This window comes from Silene latifolia, chromosome 3 (genome assembly GCF_048544455.1).
Source record: "Silene latifolia isolate original U9 population chromosome 3, ASM4854445v1, whole genome shotgun sequence".
NCBI classification, from domain to species: Eukaryota; Viridiplantae; Streptophyta; class Magnoliopsida; order Caryophyllales; family Caryophyllaceae; genus Silene; species Silene latifolia.
Window position 1 is genome coordinate 13,506,127 of NC_133528.1, and position 22,380 is coordinate 13,528,506.

At 41.2% G+C, this 22,380-nt stretch overlaps 1 non-coding gene and 1 pseudogene across 1 annotated transcript; one reads left to right on the top strand and one right to left on the bottom strand.

Annotated features, from left to right (window-relative positions):
* The first annotated feature begins 19,357 nt into the window (after positions 1 to 19,357).
* Positions 19,358 to 19,577, top strand: LOC141650429 (small nucleolar RNA U3). The gene has a single exon (XR_012546464.1). It is a non-coding gene; the product is annotated as a small nucleolar RNA U3 (small nucleolar RNA).
* Positions 19,578 to 19,679: 102 nt separating this feature from the next.
* LOC141648699 (U4/U6 small nuclear ribonucleoprotein Prp31 homolog) overlaps positions 19,680 to 22,380 on the bottom strand; it is a 30,777-nt pseudogene continuing 28,076 nt past the window's right edge.

The following is a 22,380-nucleotide window of genomic DNA, read 5'->3' on the forward strand; positions in this document are numbered from 1 at the left end:
TTGAAGAGAGAGATAGAGGACGGAGTAAATGAACGAAGTAAATGATTGAGGGTCAGGGAAAATGTGTTGGTTAGAATTATATACGGACACGTGGCATCATCTGGTGAGTTAGATCCGACGGTTTAGGATGGGTCCAGCCGCCTCACCCTAAGAAGGGTGCCTCACATGATTCAATCTCTCTCTCTCTCTCTCTCTCTCTCTCTCTCTCTCTATATATATATATATATATATATATATATATATATATATATATATATATATATATATATATATATATATATATATATATATATATAGAAATAGGATCCTGTGCGAACCTAAAGTTCGGTGCGAACTTACGAACTGACTAAAAAACCAATCAAAAACCAGTCGCGCAAATTTTTTTATGCAGCCACTCTTTCACTTTACCTTACCCCCTGCTCCTTCACATCAACTATCCTCCACATCGTCTTTTCCTCTCTTCTCAACCAACAACTTCCACCGTCGGCGCCGGACAGCCAGGCCATGCCGGCAACACCGCTAGTCCTCTGTTCCTCACCAGTGTACTTTCAAATCCCCACTCCCCTCGTCCCACAACCAACCATCACACACAAGTACACATTCAACTTCATTGTTGACGGAGCTCCGGCGTATACGTCTTCAGTAAACCATCTTAACCCCACCATCCCTTAATGTCATCTTTGTCTTTGTTGTTTTTAGATCTACAAATTTTGTCGATGATTGCTTTCTGCCGGCCTCGTGTGTGGGTTTATGTCGAGTAACCGACAACAGTCACTTGAATCCATCACCGTCGGATCAGAGACAGCGGGGGTGTTCTATGGTGGTTTTATGTTCTTTGGAGGTTGTGGTGGTGTTCTATGGTGGTCGCGGCGGCGTAAAGTGACGTCAGGAAGGAGAAATGAGTCTATAGTCACCGTTTGTATGACAAGTAATGTCACCGGCGATTTTAAGTGTGACTACCATGGGTCTGGGTTGGTCACCGGTGACGGCAACAGTAATGACAACTGTGATGTATGCAGTTGGACGTTAGATACATAAAACTTAATTGGCAGATACATTGTAAATATGTGTATCTAGTGTATGGTTTTGTGTATGTAGTGTAAGGAGGGGAGAGAGGGTGGAGCTTGGGTCTGGACATGTCAGACAGATGTCATGATAGTAGTGATTGGGGTTGCTGTAGTGATCATTGAGGTGGTGATGGGACATGGGTTGGATGGGTGGTGGACCGGTGGTTTGTGGATACGCTCATTAGTACTCTAGGTACACAGTATACTTTTAATGGATACACAAATTGACCTGTGTATTCGGGTGTACTAATTTGTGTATCTGATTTTATTAATTTGTGTATCTCACTAGTCACATGAATACAACCGGTCAGTAGAGATATGAGCAAAGCTTCCACTTGAATCAAATTTTAAGCATTGCTTTGATATGTTCAGAAGTCAGCAGAACATTCTCCCTCGTGTAGTAAAATTGCCGAAAGACCTTAATCAGGCGGCCGGATAGAGGAGGAACGGAGGAGTGAAAGAAAGACAGATATAGCATAGCATGATAGCAATCCTTGTAATTTAATATGAAAATTTGAATGTCTATATTTGATTATGATCTTCAGTTGTGTACTGTGACTCTGCACATTTCTTTTTAAAAATTTTTGCATTTTTTGGCAATAAGAGCACACATTGCACACTAGTAGTAAGTTTGAATGTTCCCTGCCGTTTATAGTCTTATTGTACAGTCAAATCTACCATCTATAATTCTATATGACCCAAAACTCTTTCTTGTTTGGATTTTGAAACTTGGAGAAGTAAAGCCAAAAATAATTGAGCGTTAGATTTGCAATACTCTAGAAAAATTAATTTATGCTTATTCTGGTATAAAGTGGCCGACTAGCAGTCAATCCACGCAATAGAATTTAGGAAAGATACACTCTTTTAATTTACTAGATACATATCCGTAGCTTGATAGATACACTCCTTTAAGTTACTAGATACATAACATTAGCTTGCTAGATATATTTCTTTAAGTTACTAGATACATACCTTTAGCTAGCTAGATACACTCTTTTAAGTTACTAGATACATATCCGTAGCTTGATAGATACACTCCGATCCTTTAAGTTACTAGATACATACAATTAGCTTGCTATATACACTCCTTTAAATTACTAGATACATACCTTTAACTAGCTAGATATACTTCTTTAAATTAGATACATACCCTATAGCTAGATACACACGCTCCTTTGGCAAGTCAGATACACTTATTTAGATTGATAGATACACTTATTTACCTTACTAGATACACTTTTCTAACAAGATAGATATACATACCCTATAGCTAGATACACACAGAGTTGAAGAATAGGAAGAATAGGATTACACACAGTTTTGCGCCCCTCTTGGCCAGATTATGTGCTCTCCTATTAATAAATTGCGGTATATAACTAATAGAAAGACAGTGGACGCAGCTAGCAATGTCCATGATTTCCATTATGGTGCTTCTAACTTTCCAATAAAGCCCTTCAGCACCAACAATTTGCAGGATAAATTGAAGACAATCTGTATATAAATCAATGTGAAAGATTTTGCATTGTCGTGCCCAGTCCAAAGCCAAAGCCAAACAGATTCTACTCGCTTCTGCTTGAATAGCGCTTTCTGCTTACAAAGTAGTAGCATTTTCACTATAAACTCTACCTTGCTCGTCCATTGCTATCCAACCCACAGAAGCATTAAGATCCTTGCTCCACGCAGCATCAGTTTTGATTTTGACCTTACCACCCCACCCCAGAGATGATTAAGGTGGGGTGGTAGTTTCTGATTCGCCCGTACTCAAAGTAACTCCTATCATCCTCCCCCCCAGTCATGGTTACTAATCTTGTTGTCCATTTGCCTCAAATTTATAGCCTCCAACCTGACCACAAGAGTTTCTTGATAGCACCGCACCGTAAAGCGCCTTCAGGGGATAGAGTCTCTACCCGAAATCTAAAATTGACAGATTTGCCAAATCGTTGCGAGTAGACAAAGGAATGAACACAAAGCCTTGTCATCAGCATCTTTATCGAAGAATCCAGGGCAACTTATTTCTTGGAACAAGGACAAAGATGCTTCTTTCTCCGCATATTTTTGATTACAGTCTCTTCCCATCCAACTAAGCCACCAGATACATGAGCAGGGCATATGAGCCAGAAAGCAACTTCTCTAATGTCTAAGTCCAAAAGATGACTTCGCTTTGTATCTCCTGACTCCTATCACACAAGATGCTTCTTTCTCCACTACTAGATCACTAGAGGGTCCCGACGATGTTGAAGTTGAACCACGAGAGTGACTTGATTTTTTCCGCTCTCCTTGAAGACGATGTGTTACAGCAACCATAGCTTTCTTTACTGCAAGAGATGCACCTATTCTCTGTAATGCAACATGTACAAGTTGAAGAAATGGCAAACCCAAAATAAATGACAGTTTTTTCTTCGGAAGGAAAGAAATGCTAGAAATCATGAAGACCATATTTTTATGTGCACCATATATGTAGTCATACAAGTAAACAAATGAAGGACTATACTGACATGGTTCATTTGCTCAAGATCTGTATTAGTTGTCACCGACATGGATCATTGTTATAATAAACTAGTATAGTTGGGAAAGGCATGAGAGGTTGATACTTATGACCTGGGTTCGAACCCAGTTTGCCTTTACACCAAAATTATTGTTATAATAATCGTGTTTATAAAACGATGGATACAACGGTCTTATATACGGATTAAGGTTTTGGATTAGCCAAAAGAAATAATGTACATAATGAATGAATAAACATTAAATTTTAAGAAATAAAATGAAAAAATGAATACCTTAAATATGTCTTGAGGATAAGCACCATCAAGCAAAAAGATCAAACAAGAACAAAAGCCTTTGGTAATTTCAGAATCATTATCTGCACCAAACCTCGTTTGCAACCAAGTGATCTTTTATGTCGGTCATATGACAAAGAAAATTAACTCTCTCTCGCATCGCTAGAAAAGAGGGGAAAAAAAGTAGTATGACTATATGAAAGAACACAAACATAGCATCATCTAGAAAAAATAGTTTATGTGGGGATGATGCGAAAATGAGCAGAGCAACGAGGCATACATAGACTTAGGAAGTTCATCTTCTGTCAACAGTCCAATCTTCACCAGTTCTTCAAGAGAAATGAGAAGTGTGTTACCGCAATTGGCATCCTGATTTCAAAATAAAATCACACATTCCTGTAAGAATTGTCCTTTATTTTCATTCTATTTTGTGATTGACGGTCATTGAACTGATTTAAACATATCTAACATCCTTCACAGTGACCAATTAAGATCTCCATGTTATTAAATTTGACTACTTGAGCACTATCTACACAACTTTGGACTGCAAGAAAATAGGAGACTGAAATTGTAGGGAATGAACAAAAAAGGAATACAACCTGTGAAATGGCCTCAAAGTGAAGGAGATCGCGAGCAAGGGTACTGCCAGTACGCCTTCCCTTGAGTCATAGGGCTAGAAATAAACCATAGAAGTCGCCTGAAAATACCAGATACAACAAATTACACATGGGATTATTATCGGATACACATGGTATTACTACTAGATACACAAATCGATTTGTGTATCTAGTAGTAAAACCATGTGTATCCCGGCTGGTATATTTTGTATCCACGATCCATAGATCAACTACGACCACCCACCTGGCCACCACCACCATCAACACACCCGATAATAATTCATGGTATGCCCAACATAGCACATCTCTATCATGCTAGATACACACATTTACCTTTCTAAATACACATCTCTGACATGCTAGATACACACATTTACCTTTCTAAATACACATCTCTGACATGCTAGATACACTCCTTTTTCCTTAGTAGATACACATTTATGACATGCTAAATACACTCCTCTTTGTGTTAACTTGATCTAACTATGTCATATTTCCCCGCTTGATCCTCAATAAACTCCATTTAGGTGCTCAATTATGCAAGGGACAACAAATACATTTGTCCCAAACTCCAAATTGGACCATGCCTAGCCAGAATTCCTAAACTAATAACCTTACCAGTCATCCAAAAAGCCATCACCGGCTCCATTTATTTTGTCAAAACCTAATGTAAGGCAAAAAGGATGTAAAAATAATAAATCTGGATGGCTTGGACCATCACGGCAAGCCAGCAACACCAACATTCGACCCAGCTGCTAATAAATCATAAATCTGCAACCACCACCATTTGAATAGTCCGATGAACAAAGACGATATCCAACAATCTCCTATCCGGATGTCATACCTTCTGAATAGGACATGACTATTTCGTGAGTAATATGCACATGTATCCAGATTAATATATAAGTGTATCTAGAAGTACTAATCTATGTATCCACATACCATCACCATTGAACCCATGACTCATCACCACACATGACTAGTCCACCACCGCCTCTGCTTACTCCCACTGTAACACCCCCATACTCCAAGTGCCTTACCAGGACCACTCAGGTATGAAGACATTACCATCTCGGTTACCCGAGGCAATGATAATCAAACAACAATAACGAAACAACATTTATTATAAATAGTTTAACGAATAGTTACAATCCATGAAACCAATTAAAAGTGCAATACATTATTCTCAAACGACTGTCTAACTGAAATGTAAATAACTAAAGGCTACAACGGAAGACTCCTATCATCATGTCGTGGCATCCCAGCTATCCCAGTACTCATCTCAATACCTGCTCAATATCTGCTCACCATCCCCGAATGGATCACCGCAGTTTACAAAACAACACCGGGTCGATACTAATCACACAATCAATATAGATAACAATAATAAGATAAACAGATACCAATGAACATCACACACACACACACACACACACCACCAACTCCCATCATCTCAATCGACCGTCCCTTTGGACCCGCCCGCCGATGGGGGACGCGGCCGTTCCCACCTAAGCCCCGCTCATCATACGAGCGATAACCCTGTCCCATTAATGTGCACATCCCCTTCCGTGGCGGGTTCCACGAAGGGCAAAACTAGGGCGTGAAGTCACTCCCGCAAGTGACCCCACTCAGCCGAGAACGCATCTCGAGAACCATAGACAACCAATCACAATCACAATCACAATCACAATCACAATCATCATATCAAACAACTAACTACAAAGACATCACCAATATCCCATTATGGGACTAATACGAGTAGGAAATCCTACCGGAAAGCACAACAAGAGACGGTATCTACAAATTTGTATCAAAACGCCTCTTCTACGAACCCTCCTCCTATCATATAACACACATAGGCCATACATCACATACTACACATAAAAACCCCCAATTCCTAAATTAGGGTTTAACCAAACTTAACTAAACATTATAAAAATTATGTTAAAAGCTTACCCTTGACGCAAGGAACTCAACGACACGAACAACGACAAAGAACCGACCGTCGAACTCCGGAATTGCTAAGAATGCGATTAGGAAGATGAATCGATCGCTTTCTCTCTTAAACAGGGTTTTAGGTTTTGCAAAAGTGATTTAAAACAATGACGATTATGTTTAAATACCTTAATCGCATAATTAACAAAACCCGAGAAAACTCCCCGTAAAACCGGACACTCGATCGAGTACCCAAGGTACTCGATCGAGTACCCCCTTACTCGATCGAGTACCCCAGCTACTCGATCGAGTACCCAACAGGTCAGAAACTATTTTATTTCGCAACTTGCCCTTACTCGACAGAGTAAGGGCTACTCGATAGAGTACCCCAAGACTTATAAATACGGAGTATTACAGTCTTCCCTCCTTAAAAGGAACTTCGTCCCCGAAGTTCAAACCACTACTAAACAAAGGTACTCCCATAAGCTTCCCGACTCAGCAACCGGACATAAAACATGATACTAACCCAACTTATCCCAACAAACATACCGACACAACATATAAAAGGTGTATAAAACTCTTAAAAACTCTCGCGATCATCTCCTACCCCCCTAAAAGAAACAAGGTTACGTCCCCGTAACCATACATACCTGATCAAAGAGGAAAGGGTAACGCTCTTTCATAGCTTCCTCTGGCTCCCATGTAGCTTCCTCGGTCTCGTGGTTAGACCAAAGGATCTTAAGCAAAACTGTCTCACCACTCCTGGTCTTTCTAACCTTTCGGTCTAGAATCTGCTTAGGTACCTCAAGGTATGATAAAGACTCATCTAGCTCTAAGCTCTCTGCCTCCAACACATGTGACGGGTCACTCACATACTTCCGCAGCTGCGATACATGAAACACATTATGCACTCTCTCTAACGCAGCTGGTAAAGCCAAACGATAAGCAACTTCCCCAACTCGCTCTAAGATCTCATAAGGCCCTATAAACTTCTGACTTAGCTTGCCTTTCTTCCCAAATCTCATAACCCCACGCATCGGAGACACTTTCAGAAGAACCTTGTCCCCAACTTGAAACTATATGTCCCGACGATGTAGATCTGCATAACTCTTTTGTCGATCTGGGCGCTCTCATCCGTTCCCGATCATCTTAATCTGTTCCACCATCTCATGCACCATCTCTGGTCCTAAAACCACTTTGCCTCAAAGACTATCGTCCCAACAGATTGGACTCCTACATCTCCTCCCATACAAAGCCTCAAACGGTGCCATACCAATATCGGTGTGATAGTGTTGTTGTAAGAAAACTCTATCAAGTCCAACCTCCGCTCCCAGCTACCACCAAAATCCATCACACAAGCTCGCAACATATCCTCAAGAGTCTTGATTGTTCTCTCGTCTGCCCGTCTGTCGCAGGATGAAATCTTTGTACTCATCTTCAAAGTCGTTCCCAACGATTCTCGCAACTCCTTCCAAAACCTTGATATAAACCTCGCATCTCTGTCAGACACTATGTCCTTAGGGACTCCATGTAACTTAAGAACGTTCTTTCGATAGGCCATAGCCAATTGTGCCTTAGTCCATGTATCTTTCATTGGAACAAAGTGAGCTGACTTGGTCAGACGATCCACTATCACCCAAATCATGTTGTTACCTTGCTGACTCTTAGGCAAACCCACAATGAAATCCATGGAAATGGATTCCCACTTCCACTCAGGCACCTCCAAAGACTGAATCTTACCCTGTGGTCTTCTCTGTTCCCCTTTAACTCTCTGACATGTCAAACAACGGGACACAAACTCAGCTGTCTCTTTCTTCATCCCAGGCCACCAAAACGTTTTCTTCAAATCCTTGTATAGCTTGTCTCCTCCTGGATGAACTGAATATGGTGTGCAATGCACCTCTGTCATGATTGTCTTTTTCAACTCCTCATCATTAGGAACACACCACCTACCATCAAACCTCAAACTACCATCTGTATGAATAGAAAACCGGGACACTGTCTCTTTCTCTACTCCAGCTCTCCACTCAACTATCTTAGGATCCAAAGCCTGCTTATCCCGAATACCATCATAAAACTCCAGATGTACTGTCATATCACCCATGGCATCTCCTTTCTGCATCATATGAATCCCAAAGCTCGCTACCTCATCCCTCAGCCTCATCAAAGATAGAGCTGTACACAAGGAATGTACACTCTTCCTACTCAAAGCATCAGCTACAACGTTGGCCTTCCCTTCATGGTAGATGATTTCCATGTCATAATCACCAATCAGCTCCATCCACCTCCTCTGTCTCATGTTCAACTCCTTCTGCGTGAAGATGTACTTAAGACTCTTGTGATCAGAAAATACCTTAAAGATTGCTCCATAAAGGTAATGTCTCCAAATCTTGAGAGCAAACACCACTGCACCCAACTCCAGATCATGAGTAGGGTAGTTCTCCTCATAAGGCTTCAATTGCCTAGAAGCATAGGCAATCACTTTACCATTCTGCATCAACACACATCCCAACCCATTCTTCGAGGCATCTGTATAAACCTCAAAATTCTCGCTCCCTTCAGGCAATGCTAAGACAGGAGCTGTGGTCAAACGCTCCTTTAATGTTTGGAACGCCGTCTCACAACTCTCATCCCAACGAAATCTGTTCTCTTTCCTCATCAACGCTGTCATCGGTCTAGCTATCTTGGAGAAATCTTTCACGAACCGTCTGTAGTATCCAGCTAAACCCAAGAAACTCCTAACCTCAAAGAACATTCTTCGGTGCTTCCCACTTTGTCACCGCCTCAATCTTCGCCGGATCCACGGCTACCCCATCTTTAGAGATTACATGCCCCGGAAAAGCAACTTTCTCTAACCAGAACTCACACTTGGACAACTTAGCATACAACTCATGATCCCTCAAAGTCTGCAACACGATCCTCAGATGCTCCTCATGCTCCTCCTTAGTCTTAGAGTAGACTAAGATATCATCGATAAACACTACTACAAACTGGTCCAAGAACTGTCTGAAGATTCTATTCATCAAATCCATAAACACTGCCGGCGCATTAGACAACCCAAACGGCATCACCACATACTCATAATGGCCATACCTTGACGTGAAAGCTGTCTTCGGTATGTCCACCTCTCTAATCTTCACCTGATGGTACCCCGACCTCAAATCAATCTTAGAAAAGATGTTGCACCACTCAATCGATCAAACAGGTCATCTATCCTTGGCAAAGGATACTTGTTCTTTATCGTCACACGGTTCGGCTCCCGTAATCTATGCACGACCTCAAGCTCCCATCTTTCTTCTTCACGAACAGAATCGGTGCTCCCCAAGGCGATACACTTGGTCTAATGTATCCCTTCTCTATCAAATCATCCAATTGCTTCCTAAGTTCCTCCATCTCCTTAGGACCCATACGGTACGGTGCCTTAGAGATTGGCCCCGTCCCCGGCTTCAACTCTACGGTGAAATCTATCTCCCTCCTCGGTGGCAACCCGGAATCTCCTCGGAAAAACATCGCAAACTCTCCCACCACCGGTATCTCATCAATCGTCGGACTCTCTATCCGGTCATCTCTCACATGCCACAGGATCAAAGGACATCCCTTCCTCAGATAAGACTTCAATGTAACAGCTGCAATCAACTTAACTTTGGGTTTGACTAGAAACCCACGATAAGACACACTAACAACCTTTGGACCTCTTAAGGACACTTTCTTTTGATGACAGTCTATCTTAGCTTTATACTTTCCTAACCAATCCATCCCAACTATCATCTCAAAACCATTAAAAGGAAACTCTAGCAAGTCTACAGGAAAATCGACTTGCCCAACTATCAAAGATACATCTCTAAACAACCTCCCACACGATACAGACTCACCCGAAGGTATGAAAACTTGCTCACTAACAGACTCATATACTCTCAAACCCAACTGTTTTACATGACTCGAAGACACAAACGACTGAGAAGCCCCCGAATCAAACAAAACAAACGTAGGAATACCATTAACAAGGAATGTACCGGTGATAACATGCGCATCTTCCTGTTTGCCTTCTTGTCCATCATGAACAACTTGCCATCTTTGGTCTTTGTCCACCTCCTGGACAAGATCTTGGATGATGCGGTCGGCTTAGCACCGACCCTTGATTGTTGTTGTTGTTCGTCGGTGTCTTCTGATAAGAATTACCGCCGTTGCGGTTGCCTCCACTCTAGTAACTCTGACTTCCCTGGTTTGGCCATGATCCGGCCCGGTCATTTGCTCGCGAAGCTCGTGCGAGTCTCGAAAGATCCGGTGCACTCGTGCACTCATGTCTCTTGTGGCCTACACCACCACAACCAAAGCAGGTCCCTCCCCAACTATTACTCACACTCCCACGGCCACGCCCAAAGGAAGCCCCAGCACTGAACCCTGACCCAGAAGAAAACCCCTTAGACGGATTGTGGTTGCCTTTCTTGTAATTAGATTGGCCACCACCCTCGCTCTCAGACTTCCTCTTCTCACCACCAGACCTCTCCTGAGCCATCTCCACCAGCCTCTCCGCTCTCCCAGCCCTCTCATAGGCTTCCTTAACATCAGTAAGGATCCCCACGGGTAACTTATCCATAATCGTGGTAGTAAACCCTCTTTCAAACCTCAATGCCAGGTTCTCCTCACTCAAACCCATATCCTCAAAGATACCTGGATTTCTCATTGAATTATCGTAGTACTCGGCCACCGACATCTCGGTGGTCATCTTAAACTTATCAAACTCTTCCCTCAACTTACTCCTCACATGCTCCGGCACGAACTCCTTCCTCACAACCCCCTACGAAACTCCTCCTAAGGTATAGCAGGTAAGCCTTGGTTGGTGTATATCTCCTTAGCACTCACCTTCACCGAATCCCACCACTTGCACTGCTTTGCCTCCCTCAGATAGAACGCAGCCTGTTCCACTCTCATCTCATCAGGACAGTGAACCAAGTCTAAGATGTTCTCCATCTCTCTAAGCCAACTATCAAGAAGGTTAGGTTCCCCAACCCCCTTGTATTCTTTCGGGTTAAACCTCGCAATATAGAGGCTGATTTTAGAATGATCAACCTCCTTCTCCTTACTCTTATCCTTGTCCTCATTCACTCTCTTCAGGGTCTTAGTAAGAGCATCCTGGTGCTCTAACATCTTAACGATGTCATCCACGGTTATAAGCTCAGCTCTCGCGTACAAAGCAGTTCTCTTGGGCGGCATCTTGAAACTATAGAAGAAAGGGTAAACATAAACACACGTACTAAACCTCAAAACACGAATACACGCTGCCCAGAACCCACTCGATCGAGTTCCCAAACACACTCGATCGAGTAACGGGCTACTCGATCGAGTGCCCCACGTACTCGATCGAGTACCCAAACTCCAGAACCAAACAGACCTTCTGATCTCTTACCTACTCGATCGAGTATCTAGGCTACTCGATCGAGTGACCCCCTACTCGATCGAGTACCCCTAGTTACTCGATCGAGTGCCCCAAAACTCGATTCTGGACTCAAAATCGCCAAAAACCCACCCGATCGAGTCAGTCCCACTCGATCGAGTAACACTAATTCGTAAGGACTACCCGCATGTTACGTCATATGCTAACATGTTAAACTTTATAAATCACATATTATATCATAACAATCATGCTATTAATTGCCACGTTGTAAAACATTCAACATGCTATCATTTCATCAACAGTTTCTATATATCATCACTTTTCTTTCACCTTCTCAACTTCCAACTTCGAACATCCAACAATCAACACATTCTATCACATTGGTAAACAAGTCAACCATACACACATACGACTCGACAAACACTTCCCCCATGTGACCGGTTCAAAGTTGTAGGGCGACCCCTGCGACTTTAGGACGTCTCCCAAGCCTTTGCACTAGCTCCTACAACTTTTACCCCGGGTTCATTTTAATTGACTCCCTATGTTCATTAAGTTCATTGGTTACAGGTTTCAGGATCGTCGCTCTGATACCATTTGTAACACCCCTATACTCCAAGTGCCTTACCAGGACCACTCAGGTATGAAGACATTACCATCTCGGTTACCCGAGGCAATGATAATCAAACAACAATAACGAAACAACATTTATTATAAATAGTTTAACGAATAGTTACAATCCATGAAACCAATTAAAAGTGCAATACATTATTCTCAAACGACTGTCTAACTGAAATGTAAATAACTAAAGGCTACAGCGGAAGACTCCTATCATCATGTCGTGGCATCCCAGCTATCCCAGTACTCATCTCAATACCTGCTCAATATCTGCTCACCATCCCCGAATGGATCACCGCAGGTTTACAAAACAACACCGGGTCAGTACTAATCACACAATCAATATAGATAACAATAATAAGATAAACAGACAAATTTGAATCACACACACACACACCACCAACTCCCATCATCTCAATACCGATCGTCCACCTTTGGACCAACCTCGCGATGGGGGACCGCAGCCGTTCCCACCTAAGCCCCGCTCATCATACGAGCGATAACCCTGTCCCATTAATGTGCACATCCCCTTCCGTGGCGGGTTCCACGAAGGGCGAAACTAGGGCGTGAAGTCACTCCCGCAAGTGACCCCACTCAGCCGAGAACGCATCTCGAGAACCATAGACAACCAATCACAATCACAATCACAATCACAATCACAATCACAATCATCATATCAAACCACTAACTACAGCACATCACCAATATCCCATTATGGGACTAATACTGAGTAGGAAATCCTACCTGGAAAGCACAACAAGCAGACGGTATCTACAAATTTGTATCAAAACGCCTCTTCTACGAACCCTCCTCCTATCATATAACACACATAGGCCATACATCACATACTACACATAAAAACCCCCAATTCCTAAATTAGGGTTTAACCAAACTTAACTAAACATTATAAAAATTATGTTAAAAGCTTACCCTTGACGCAAGGAACTCAACGACACGAACAACGACAAGAACCGACCGTCTCGAACTCCGGAATTGCTAAGAATGCGATTAGGAAGATGAACGATCGCTTTCTCTCTTAAACAGGGTTTTAGGTTTTGCAAAAGTGATTTAAAACAATGACGATTATGTTTAAATACCTTAATCGCATAATTAACAAAACCCGAGAAAACTCCCCGTAAAACCGGACACTCGATCGAGTACCCAAGGTACTCGATCGAGTACCCCTTTACTCGATCGAGTACCCTGACCTACTCGATCGAGTACCCAACAGGTCAGAAACTATTTTATTTCGCAACTTGCCCTTACTCGACAGAGTAAGGGCTACTCGATAGAGTACCCCAAGACTTATAAATACGGAGTATTACACCCACGACCACTACCACGCACAGCCACCTACTGCCCGCATTGCCGCTGAATAAATCAGATAGTCTCAGAGATAACAGAGCACATATGCAATTGGGATATATGCAGTATCTACAATCAAAATCACAAAATTGTTTGACAAGATACGATCTCAAATCAAGTACTAAACCCAAAATTTTCGAACTCCAATTGTTTAGTAAAACCTAATTTTTTGTAGATACTATTCATGAAAAGGGGAAATAGAAGTCGGAATAAAATCTTACCTTTTTCGATAATGGGTGAATCGGAGGTGTAATAATGGACGCGTAGAGGAAACACGGGAGAGAGGATGTTAATTAGATGGAACTTTGAGATGAAATGAAGGTAGTGAAATGAGATGCTTGGTGACAGACAGCACAATGTCCGACGGTCGTTTGGAAGCTCCGACGGGTGGTGGCGGTATACTGGATAAGGGAGAGGGAAAGGTAAGGTGGATAAGAATGAGAGAGAAGGAAGTCGGGGTTTGAGTTTGGTGTTGGAATAGAAAAGGAGATGCGCGTCTTTTATATTTGGGGTAGTTAAATACGATTACGGAACTTTAGTTCGCTATATATATATATATATATATATATATATATATATATATATATATATATATATATATATATATATATATATATATATATATATATTAAGTCCGTAAGTCTTCATCTAGGCCATTGGATGAAGGGGATGGAGGGATGAGATTTCATCTCAATGAATGACCACAAATGAATCTAGTCTAATTGCCTCCTTAACTTAATCTTCTCCTTCACTAATTCATTCACCCATCTTTCATTAATTCATTATCACATTTTCTCCTCCTCTCTCTACATCTCACTTTCTCCTCCTCTCTAAAAAAACCCAAAAAAAAACAAAACCCCAAAAAATCCTAAACCCAAATTAATCACTCACTCATCTCTTCCTCATTCACCACCACCCTACCCAACACCACCCCCCGCCGCCGCCAGCCCCACCGCTTGTTTTTTTTTTTTTTTTTTTTTTTTTTTTTTAAATGTTAGTTTTTATATTTTGAGTTGTTTTTTTCCATTCGTTATTTTTGTTATCTTTTATTTTATTTATTTATTTTCTTTAGTTGTCTTTTATTTTGTTAATTCTCGTCTTTTTACTTATTTTCTCAATTCTCGCTTTTTTATAAAAAAAAAACTCAGATTTGAAATAACACAAACAATAACACTCTAAAAAAAATATAAAAAGTGTAACATTAATTGTAAATTGTATACTTTAATGTTTTAAGAGTATAACTTTAGTTGTAAATTGTATAACTTTAATGTTTTAACGGTACAACTTTTGTATAACTTTTGTTTGGAGTTGTTTTTTTTCTATTTGTTAGTATTAATTTTAGACATATTAAAGTTATTATAATGCATATTTTGACATTTCAAATATCGTCTTGTTTTTTATTTTACAAATGTCGTTTCTTTAAAATTCGTCTTGTTATATAAATTTTTCAGTTTTAGTATTTAAATTTAAATGTATATTTATTTATTTTTTCTCAAATTTCAATGAGTTATACAGAAAAGGACTAAAGTTATACTATTATGGACTAAAGTTACACAATTTTGGACTAAAGTTATACAAAAAAGGACTAAAGTTATACTATTATGGACTAAAGTTATACAAAAAAGGACTAAAGTTATACTATTATTGACTAAAATTACACAATTTTGGACTAAAGTTATAAAGAAAAGGACTAAAGTTATACTATACATAAATTTACATGATAAGTTTATATAAATTATCATACTGTAATTTTAGTTTTTTTTGTATAACTTTAGTACAAAATTGAATTTATATAAGTACTGTTTGTATAAATTTAGTCCATATTTATATAAATTGATAGAATAGAAAGCTCTGTATTAATGCTTGCCGTAAGTTAACTCAACAGATGAATTACATGGTCCATTTTAGGGATTGGCGACTTACATATTAAGTGACTTTGGCAGCGTACGTTTTCAAAATAAGCACTATCAGATCCGATGAATTTCATAATAGACATTACAGCCTCGCCCTTCTACTTTCAGGGCCTATCTGAAATGGAATCTAGTACTTCTTGGTCGTGAATATCTGAGTGAATAGGATAAACTGTTCCGTGGATATCTTTGCTTCGGCACAAGACAATTAAAATTAGGTTGGGTCAATTGGAATGTGTATTATTCATATAATGTATTTTATTTCGATTTTATTTAATTATGAAGTCAAATCAATGATTCGTTATTTGAGCAGATAGCAACAACCATTTCAACGGATATGCATATCTTTCATTCATGGAAATTTAATGTAGTGGGTAATAGGCTCTGCTTGTTTGTTCACGAATTTTTGTGTAGGCATTTCATATCACCCAAACATAATGTTTTGATCTAATATTTCAAATTTTCCATGTTTCAGCAGTAGCATATTGTTCCATGGAGCTAAGGTCCGAAATATGGAAAAATAAGTGTTTCCACGCCTCTACCATGCACCCAGTCAATTATGGTCCACTTAATCCCACTTTCATTGCCACATATCTTTCCGACTAAGGACTTGCCTGGAATCCCTGGAATAATTCGGGGGTAAATTTTAACCGAGTGATAATTACCGGGGAAGTTAATTACTTGGGTAATGAGTTCATTGATGATAGGTTTGGCAAAAGGGTAATAATTACTGAGTAGATGTTTTACTCCCTTAATCATTACCCATGGGGAGGGAGGGTGGGTAATGTATTACCCTTCTATGAGGGTAATAGATTTAGGAGGTGAATAATTACTTTCATGCCAAACATTGAAAATGCACCTTAACTATTACTTCCATATTCATTCCCCTCCTTTTACCCTCAATCCAAGCAAGCCTTAAGCAGTGAGAGAAAGATTTCTCCTCTTACCTGAATCAAATTTTTATTTCATCCGGAAAAAGCTATCTTTTTCTCAACAATATAATGTATTATTTTCATTTGATCCAATAATGTTCCATTAGATAGGAACATATATGATAAATACTAAATAACTGAACATATAATATGATAAATACTAAATAACTCTCTAATGGAGTATTAGAACGAAAAGATCTACTCCCTCCTATTCACAATAAACCTCTCATTTCATTTTGACACAAAAATTAAGAAAACACACAACCCCACCATATAAATAAATTTGAACCACACAAATACACTACCCCACCATACAATTAAATTTGGACCACACAAACACTTACCAAAAAAGGAAATAGAGAAGTTATTGTGAATAGACGGAAATGGAAATAGGGAGTTTTATCTTGAATAGGAGAGAGTATTTGATAATGAACTATTGGTTCTACGCCATCTCTTGATTAATCAATAACAATTCAAAGTGCTTTTTATTTTTACATATTCTTGATAAACCAACGTTTATATGTAGATGCAGGAGTATACTTTTTGGGTAGTAAGAAGCCTCTTTGGCATCTCTTCAGCTTCAAAGAATTCTCGATGTGAAAACACAAATACAAAGGGTTGATTATTAGATAAGAAAAAGAGTGGATCTGCCGAGTCCAAAATGAATTGGCTGATTCGAAAAAAGCCCTGCTCTTTGGAAGATCTACCACGTGTCTGATACTGCACTATACAAGAACTCCGAATCATTCTCTTAAAGCTCATTCACTTCATCATAAATGATACACTGCAATGACCCGACTCAATGAGAAAATCTCAATGAATTGAACTTTCCAATAAAATAAAATAGAAAGCTCACCGTAGGATCCATCTTTTTTTTTTTTTTTTTTTGTTGAATTGAAAAGATGTATTACATAAGGATCAGACTCTCCGAGCCCATAATACATCTATTACTACAAGCTACAACAGTATCAGTAATATAAACTAATGAACCTAAGATAGTATGGAGTACATCGGAGTATTGATAACCAGCGATTGCAACAGCTGCACCATCACGACTAACTTCCAGAGACCGCTGATACATACGAGCCGCCGGGTGGCCAAAACTAGGTGTACTTACGCTCTTGCGAAAAGAACGTAGATAAAAAAGGTGAAAAGCAAGACGACGAAGTCTGCCATCAGTGGAGATAACTCTCCTACACCGCAGTAATCTAACCCATTGATCATAGTACCAACAAACCAAGAGAACTAGCTTGTAGATAGATGAGAACAAGGACAATCCCGCTGCCAAACTCCACTCCACAGGGTCCAAAAGGCACCGAAATTGATTCCAAGACTGAAGCAAACCCCAAATGGTAGCGGGACAGGACACCCTAGACCATTGAAAGGGACGCATTCTCAAGGAAATCCTTATTGAGGAGCATGATAAGCAAATTAAACAGACAAAAACAAACATGACACTAGTAACCAAAAACATGGAAAAAGAAAAAAAACCACCACAACCACCCAACCCAACACTACAATCCACCCCATATTAAGACTCCCAAATCAGACCAACACACCAAAGCAAAAGCATTGGTTAAGACCAATAACAAAAATGAACCCGTGTCAAACATCAGAAGAAAGAATCTCCCTTAAGTCAACAAGATCAGATCAAAACTCCGACAACAGACCCAAGTCGCACACAAAACCCAACACAACAAACCCGGAAAACCCAAAGCCCCAAACGACATGCAAAAACCAAAAGGTGGGAACACTACAAAGCCACCCTTTACACCAACCGACTCCTCCCACGACCACCGCCACACATGCAAACAGACCAAACAAAGAAGCGACACTGACGGACACTATGGGAAATGGAAATAGGACCGATAGGTGGGGGGAATGGGGGGATCACCATATCTGACCCAAATCACGACCCCAAAGGACAACAATGCAACAGACAGATGAGCTATACTCATCGACACAAGCAAGGCAAGACCAAGAAACCAACCCAGAGGTGGGGGGAATGGGGGGATCACCCCTGGGAGGAAACCAAAGAAACGGAGACAGGACAAGGAGACGGGGGAGGGGACATGCAAGACCACCAAACTCCGGGGAGGGACATGCAAGACCAACAAAACCAAAAATTTAAAAGATCGGACAATCGAAGATCAAAAAGACAGAAAAGTGATCTGATCGTTGACGGCGTCGGAGGAAGATACCCATCCAAAGCAAGACAACAGGGGATCAATTAATTAATTGGAACATTGGGATTAACCAAGGTATGAAGGTCCGACCTCCGGAGATGAGCCAAAGCATGGCCACATCTCCGGAGAGGCAGTGTTAATATAGATGGATGTAGAGGGGTAGGCAGTTAATGGTGGAGCAAGATGAAAAGATTGAGGTTTTTTATGGGGGTTATTTAGAGAGAAAATCTAGAGAGAGAGAGAATAAGATTGAGGTTTTTTATGGGGGTTTTTTTTTTTGAGAAAAGTAGGATCCATATTTTTAATTTAGCATGAAATATTTTGGTTTTCAACTTGATTCTCCGGCTATTATGATGGTTAACAGTATCTGGCAAAGTGGACTTCTTGGGCAAATTCCGTAACATGAAGATTATTAATTTACTTGGATCAGGGGATTAAATAACATCATAATGTGAAATACTCCGTAGTAACGAAAGCGAACCAAAGGAGTAATCTCCCACATCGGCGAAATACAATATCATGCTTTTATTTATAAACCTTCAGTGGACAAATATTAGCACGATCTTACTTGAACAGGATTTGTTCTATAGGCTTGTACCTCTGTATCCTCGAGATCTACAGAGGCAGGAAACGATGTGCGGTTGATGAATCCATAGCCGTGCGATCAGAGCATGATTAATGGCTGCCAGGAATTGGTAGATTTGTTCAGTTTGCTGTAGATGATCGTTCCCAAGACCGTAACTGGACTTTGGATGGTCGCACGGTTGTCTGACGTACATATCTTTTTTTCTTTTCTTTTGGTGGTATGCAAAAATACAGGTAAGTTAGTTAGTTGTAACATAAAAAACTAAGACCAAGATGAAAACATGAAACCTGATATTCAGATTTTACAGTAATTGCTCTTATTTGAAAAGCTGCCTGTTTCGGAGAAATAAGTAGCCTTTGGATTTGCAAGTTCGATTCCTGGAACAGGAGTAAATGGCAAACTCGATGTTAGCCCTGAGGCACTGCTACTACTACCATACCGCTTCTTCAATTTCTTAGCAACTTTTAAAACTTTGCTTGGACCAGCTGACATACGTAATTTACCACTCCCGGCTTGACCAAGCATGCCATATCACCAAGTGAACTCTCTTCAGCCACTCCCAACTGCATCCGATTTGCCAACGTTTTCATGTCCGTAACACCATATCTCTCCTTCCGCCTCCTTCTTTTTTGGCGCAGCATCAGGCACTGGTAAAGGTTTAGGGATCCTTGCAGGAGGTGGCTCTTGCCACTTCTCAATCTTCTTGCGAATCTCTTCTCGAATTCTCCTTCCCGTCTTTCCAGTCGGTTCACTTCTTATAGAATCCACCCGAGCTGCAAGGGTAGACTTTCCAGCCAAAAGACGACAAGCACGCATTTTATATACGAAGTAAAATTTAGTTCTTATATCTTAAACACTCTACACGGAAATTCCATAGGCCATGCAAATTCGTGGGCGTGAAGTGTGAAAAATACATAGGTTTACCGTATCCTTTGTTGAAACTACATATGTGAGAATAGGAGCTTACCAAGATTTGAACTCGGGAACTCAGGGTCATTGAAATTAAAGTTATGATACCATATTAGAAGACAGTCTCTTCCAAAAGCCTAAACTTATGGTAGAAGCCAAATGATCTATTCCCTATACATTAATTCACCCCTCAACCCTAATGTCCCAAGTTGGAATCTTAGGAACCTCTAAGACTTGTGCAATATTTAGTCTTTAAACCTGTTCCGGGTGTAATTCCAGAGCAGATATTTGTTACCACTCGTAGCTCGTAGAATGACGTCTTTGCTTGAATCCTCCTTTCGGTCTCCTGAAACGATGAACAAACTGAGGGCTCGGCTTGGGGCCGAGCGAACTCACTCCGACGCTCAAGTTAGTAACCTTATGGGATAAGTTGTTATTTGACTAAATGTATATTGTAGAGAGATAAGGAAGATAATACCAGATGAATAGTGATTCTTAGGTTAAAATGTGGATCCTTTCCTCAATGAAGGTTGAGGAGTATTTATAGACTTTCACCTTTTGTCACGTAGTGGCCAAGTGGCCAAGTGGCTAGCAGGTGGAAAGACCGTTCTACCCTCGGCCGATGGACCTATGGCAGGCCGACCGAGGGTTCTTGGATATGAGTACGCGGATATGTGCCCCGGCTGGCAGGTTGCCATGCCGAGACCCAGGCTGACAGGCCGATGGGTCGATCGGCTAAGGTTTGTCTAAGTCGTTGACTTCTTTGTTGATATCTTTGACCTTGCTCAATATGTTGACTTGGTCAGCGGTGCAGAATATGCCCCATCAATTTGCCCCCAGCGTAGTCTATGCCGTGGTATGGGCTCCGATGTATGTTTGAGCGTATATTCTGCATAAGTAATTTGTAAAAAATTTTCTGCATCGGCTTCTTCTACTGCGTCGGCTTCTTAAGTCCTCGGCCTGGTCTTTCTTAGGCCGTACCATATCCCCCCTCCACATGGATGCGTAAAGGGCATCCGATGTGGACAAGAAAGTGACGCTGGCCGAGACCAGGGTTGAGAGTGCCGGTTGTTTTTGATTGCCCCCGGCCGGCGCTACCTAGCTTGGTTGATCATGTGGCCGGCGGAGAACAGATGCTTGGGAATTTGGTGAGGAAGGTGAATAGGCGGAGAGATGTGAATGGGCGTGTTGAAGACGCTTGGTCACTGTTGCATTGATTGACGTTCAACTGTTGCAACGATTGACATCCCGTGGTTGCATGTCCGACACGTGTCTGCACGCTGATTGGTTGACGCTTCATGGGTCGTTTCACGATTGGTCCTTCTTTATGGGCTTTTCCCTATAAATAGGACAGTTATTCCGTGAAATTGGCCACCAATTTCATTTTCCAAAATTTTCTTCTCTCTAAACCTTCAAGGGCTTCTTTGTCTTCTAATTTTCAGAGTTGTTACTCCGGCGAGTGTTTTTCTTCAAGGTAAACAAACAAATTTCTTCACTTCTTATTTTGTTAAGTAATCATTGCTATCATGTCTTCTGCTGACGCCGGGACTAGCACTTCTGCGCCGGGGGGTTCCCCGCCGCGTCTTGATGAGGAGGAGAAGCTGGACGCCCTCCTGATAAGGCCTGGGGGCCCTAGGTCTCCTTCTCCTGAAGTTGATCCTCAAATTTTGGAGGAATGGGAGGATGACGATGATGCCGACGATGACGCAGACGATTTTGGTGATGACGTTGAAAAGGCTCGTCCTAATGAGGGGAGGCAGTACGTTATGGATCACGGCGACGCCTGTAAGGTCCGCCTTGACCGTGCTTGGACCCATAAGTTTGCCAGTTGTTCCGGCGAGACGTTTTTCGAGGGCCACTTCTTCTTCGGCAGGGAATACAAAATTGTTATCCCTGAGGAGGGTCAGGCCGTCTGTTGCCCTCCACCGGGCTACACCGGTGTATACATGCGGCACTTGGAGTACGGGCTCCGGTTTCCGCTGAATGAGTACGTTATGGCCATTATTAGGGCCATGAACGTTGCCGTTGCCCAACTGCACCCGTTGGCTATGAGGACCATAGTCGGCTTTGTCTGGCTTTGTCTCTT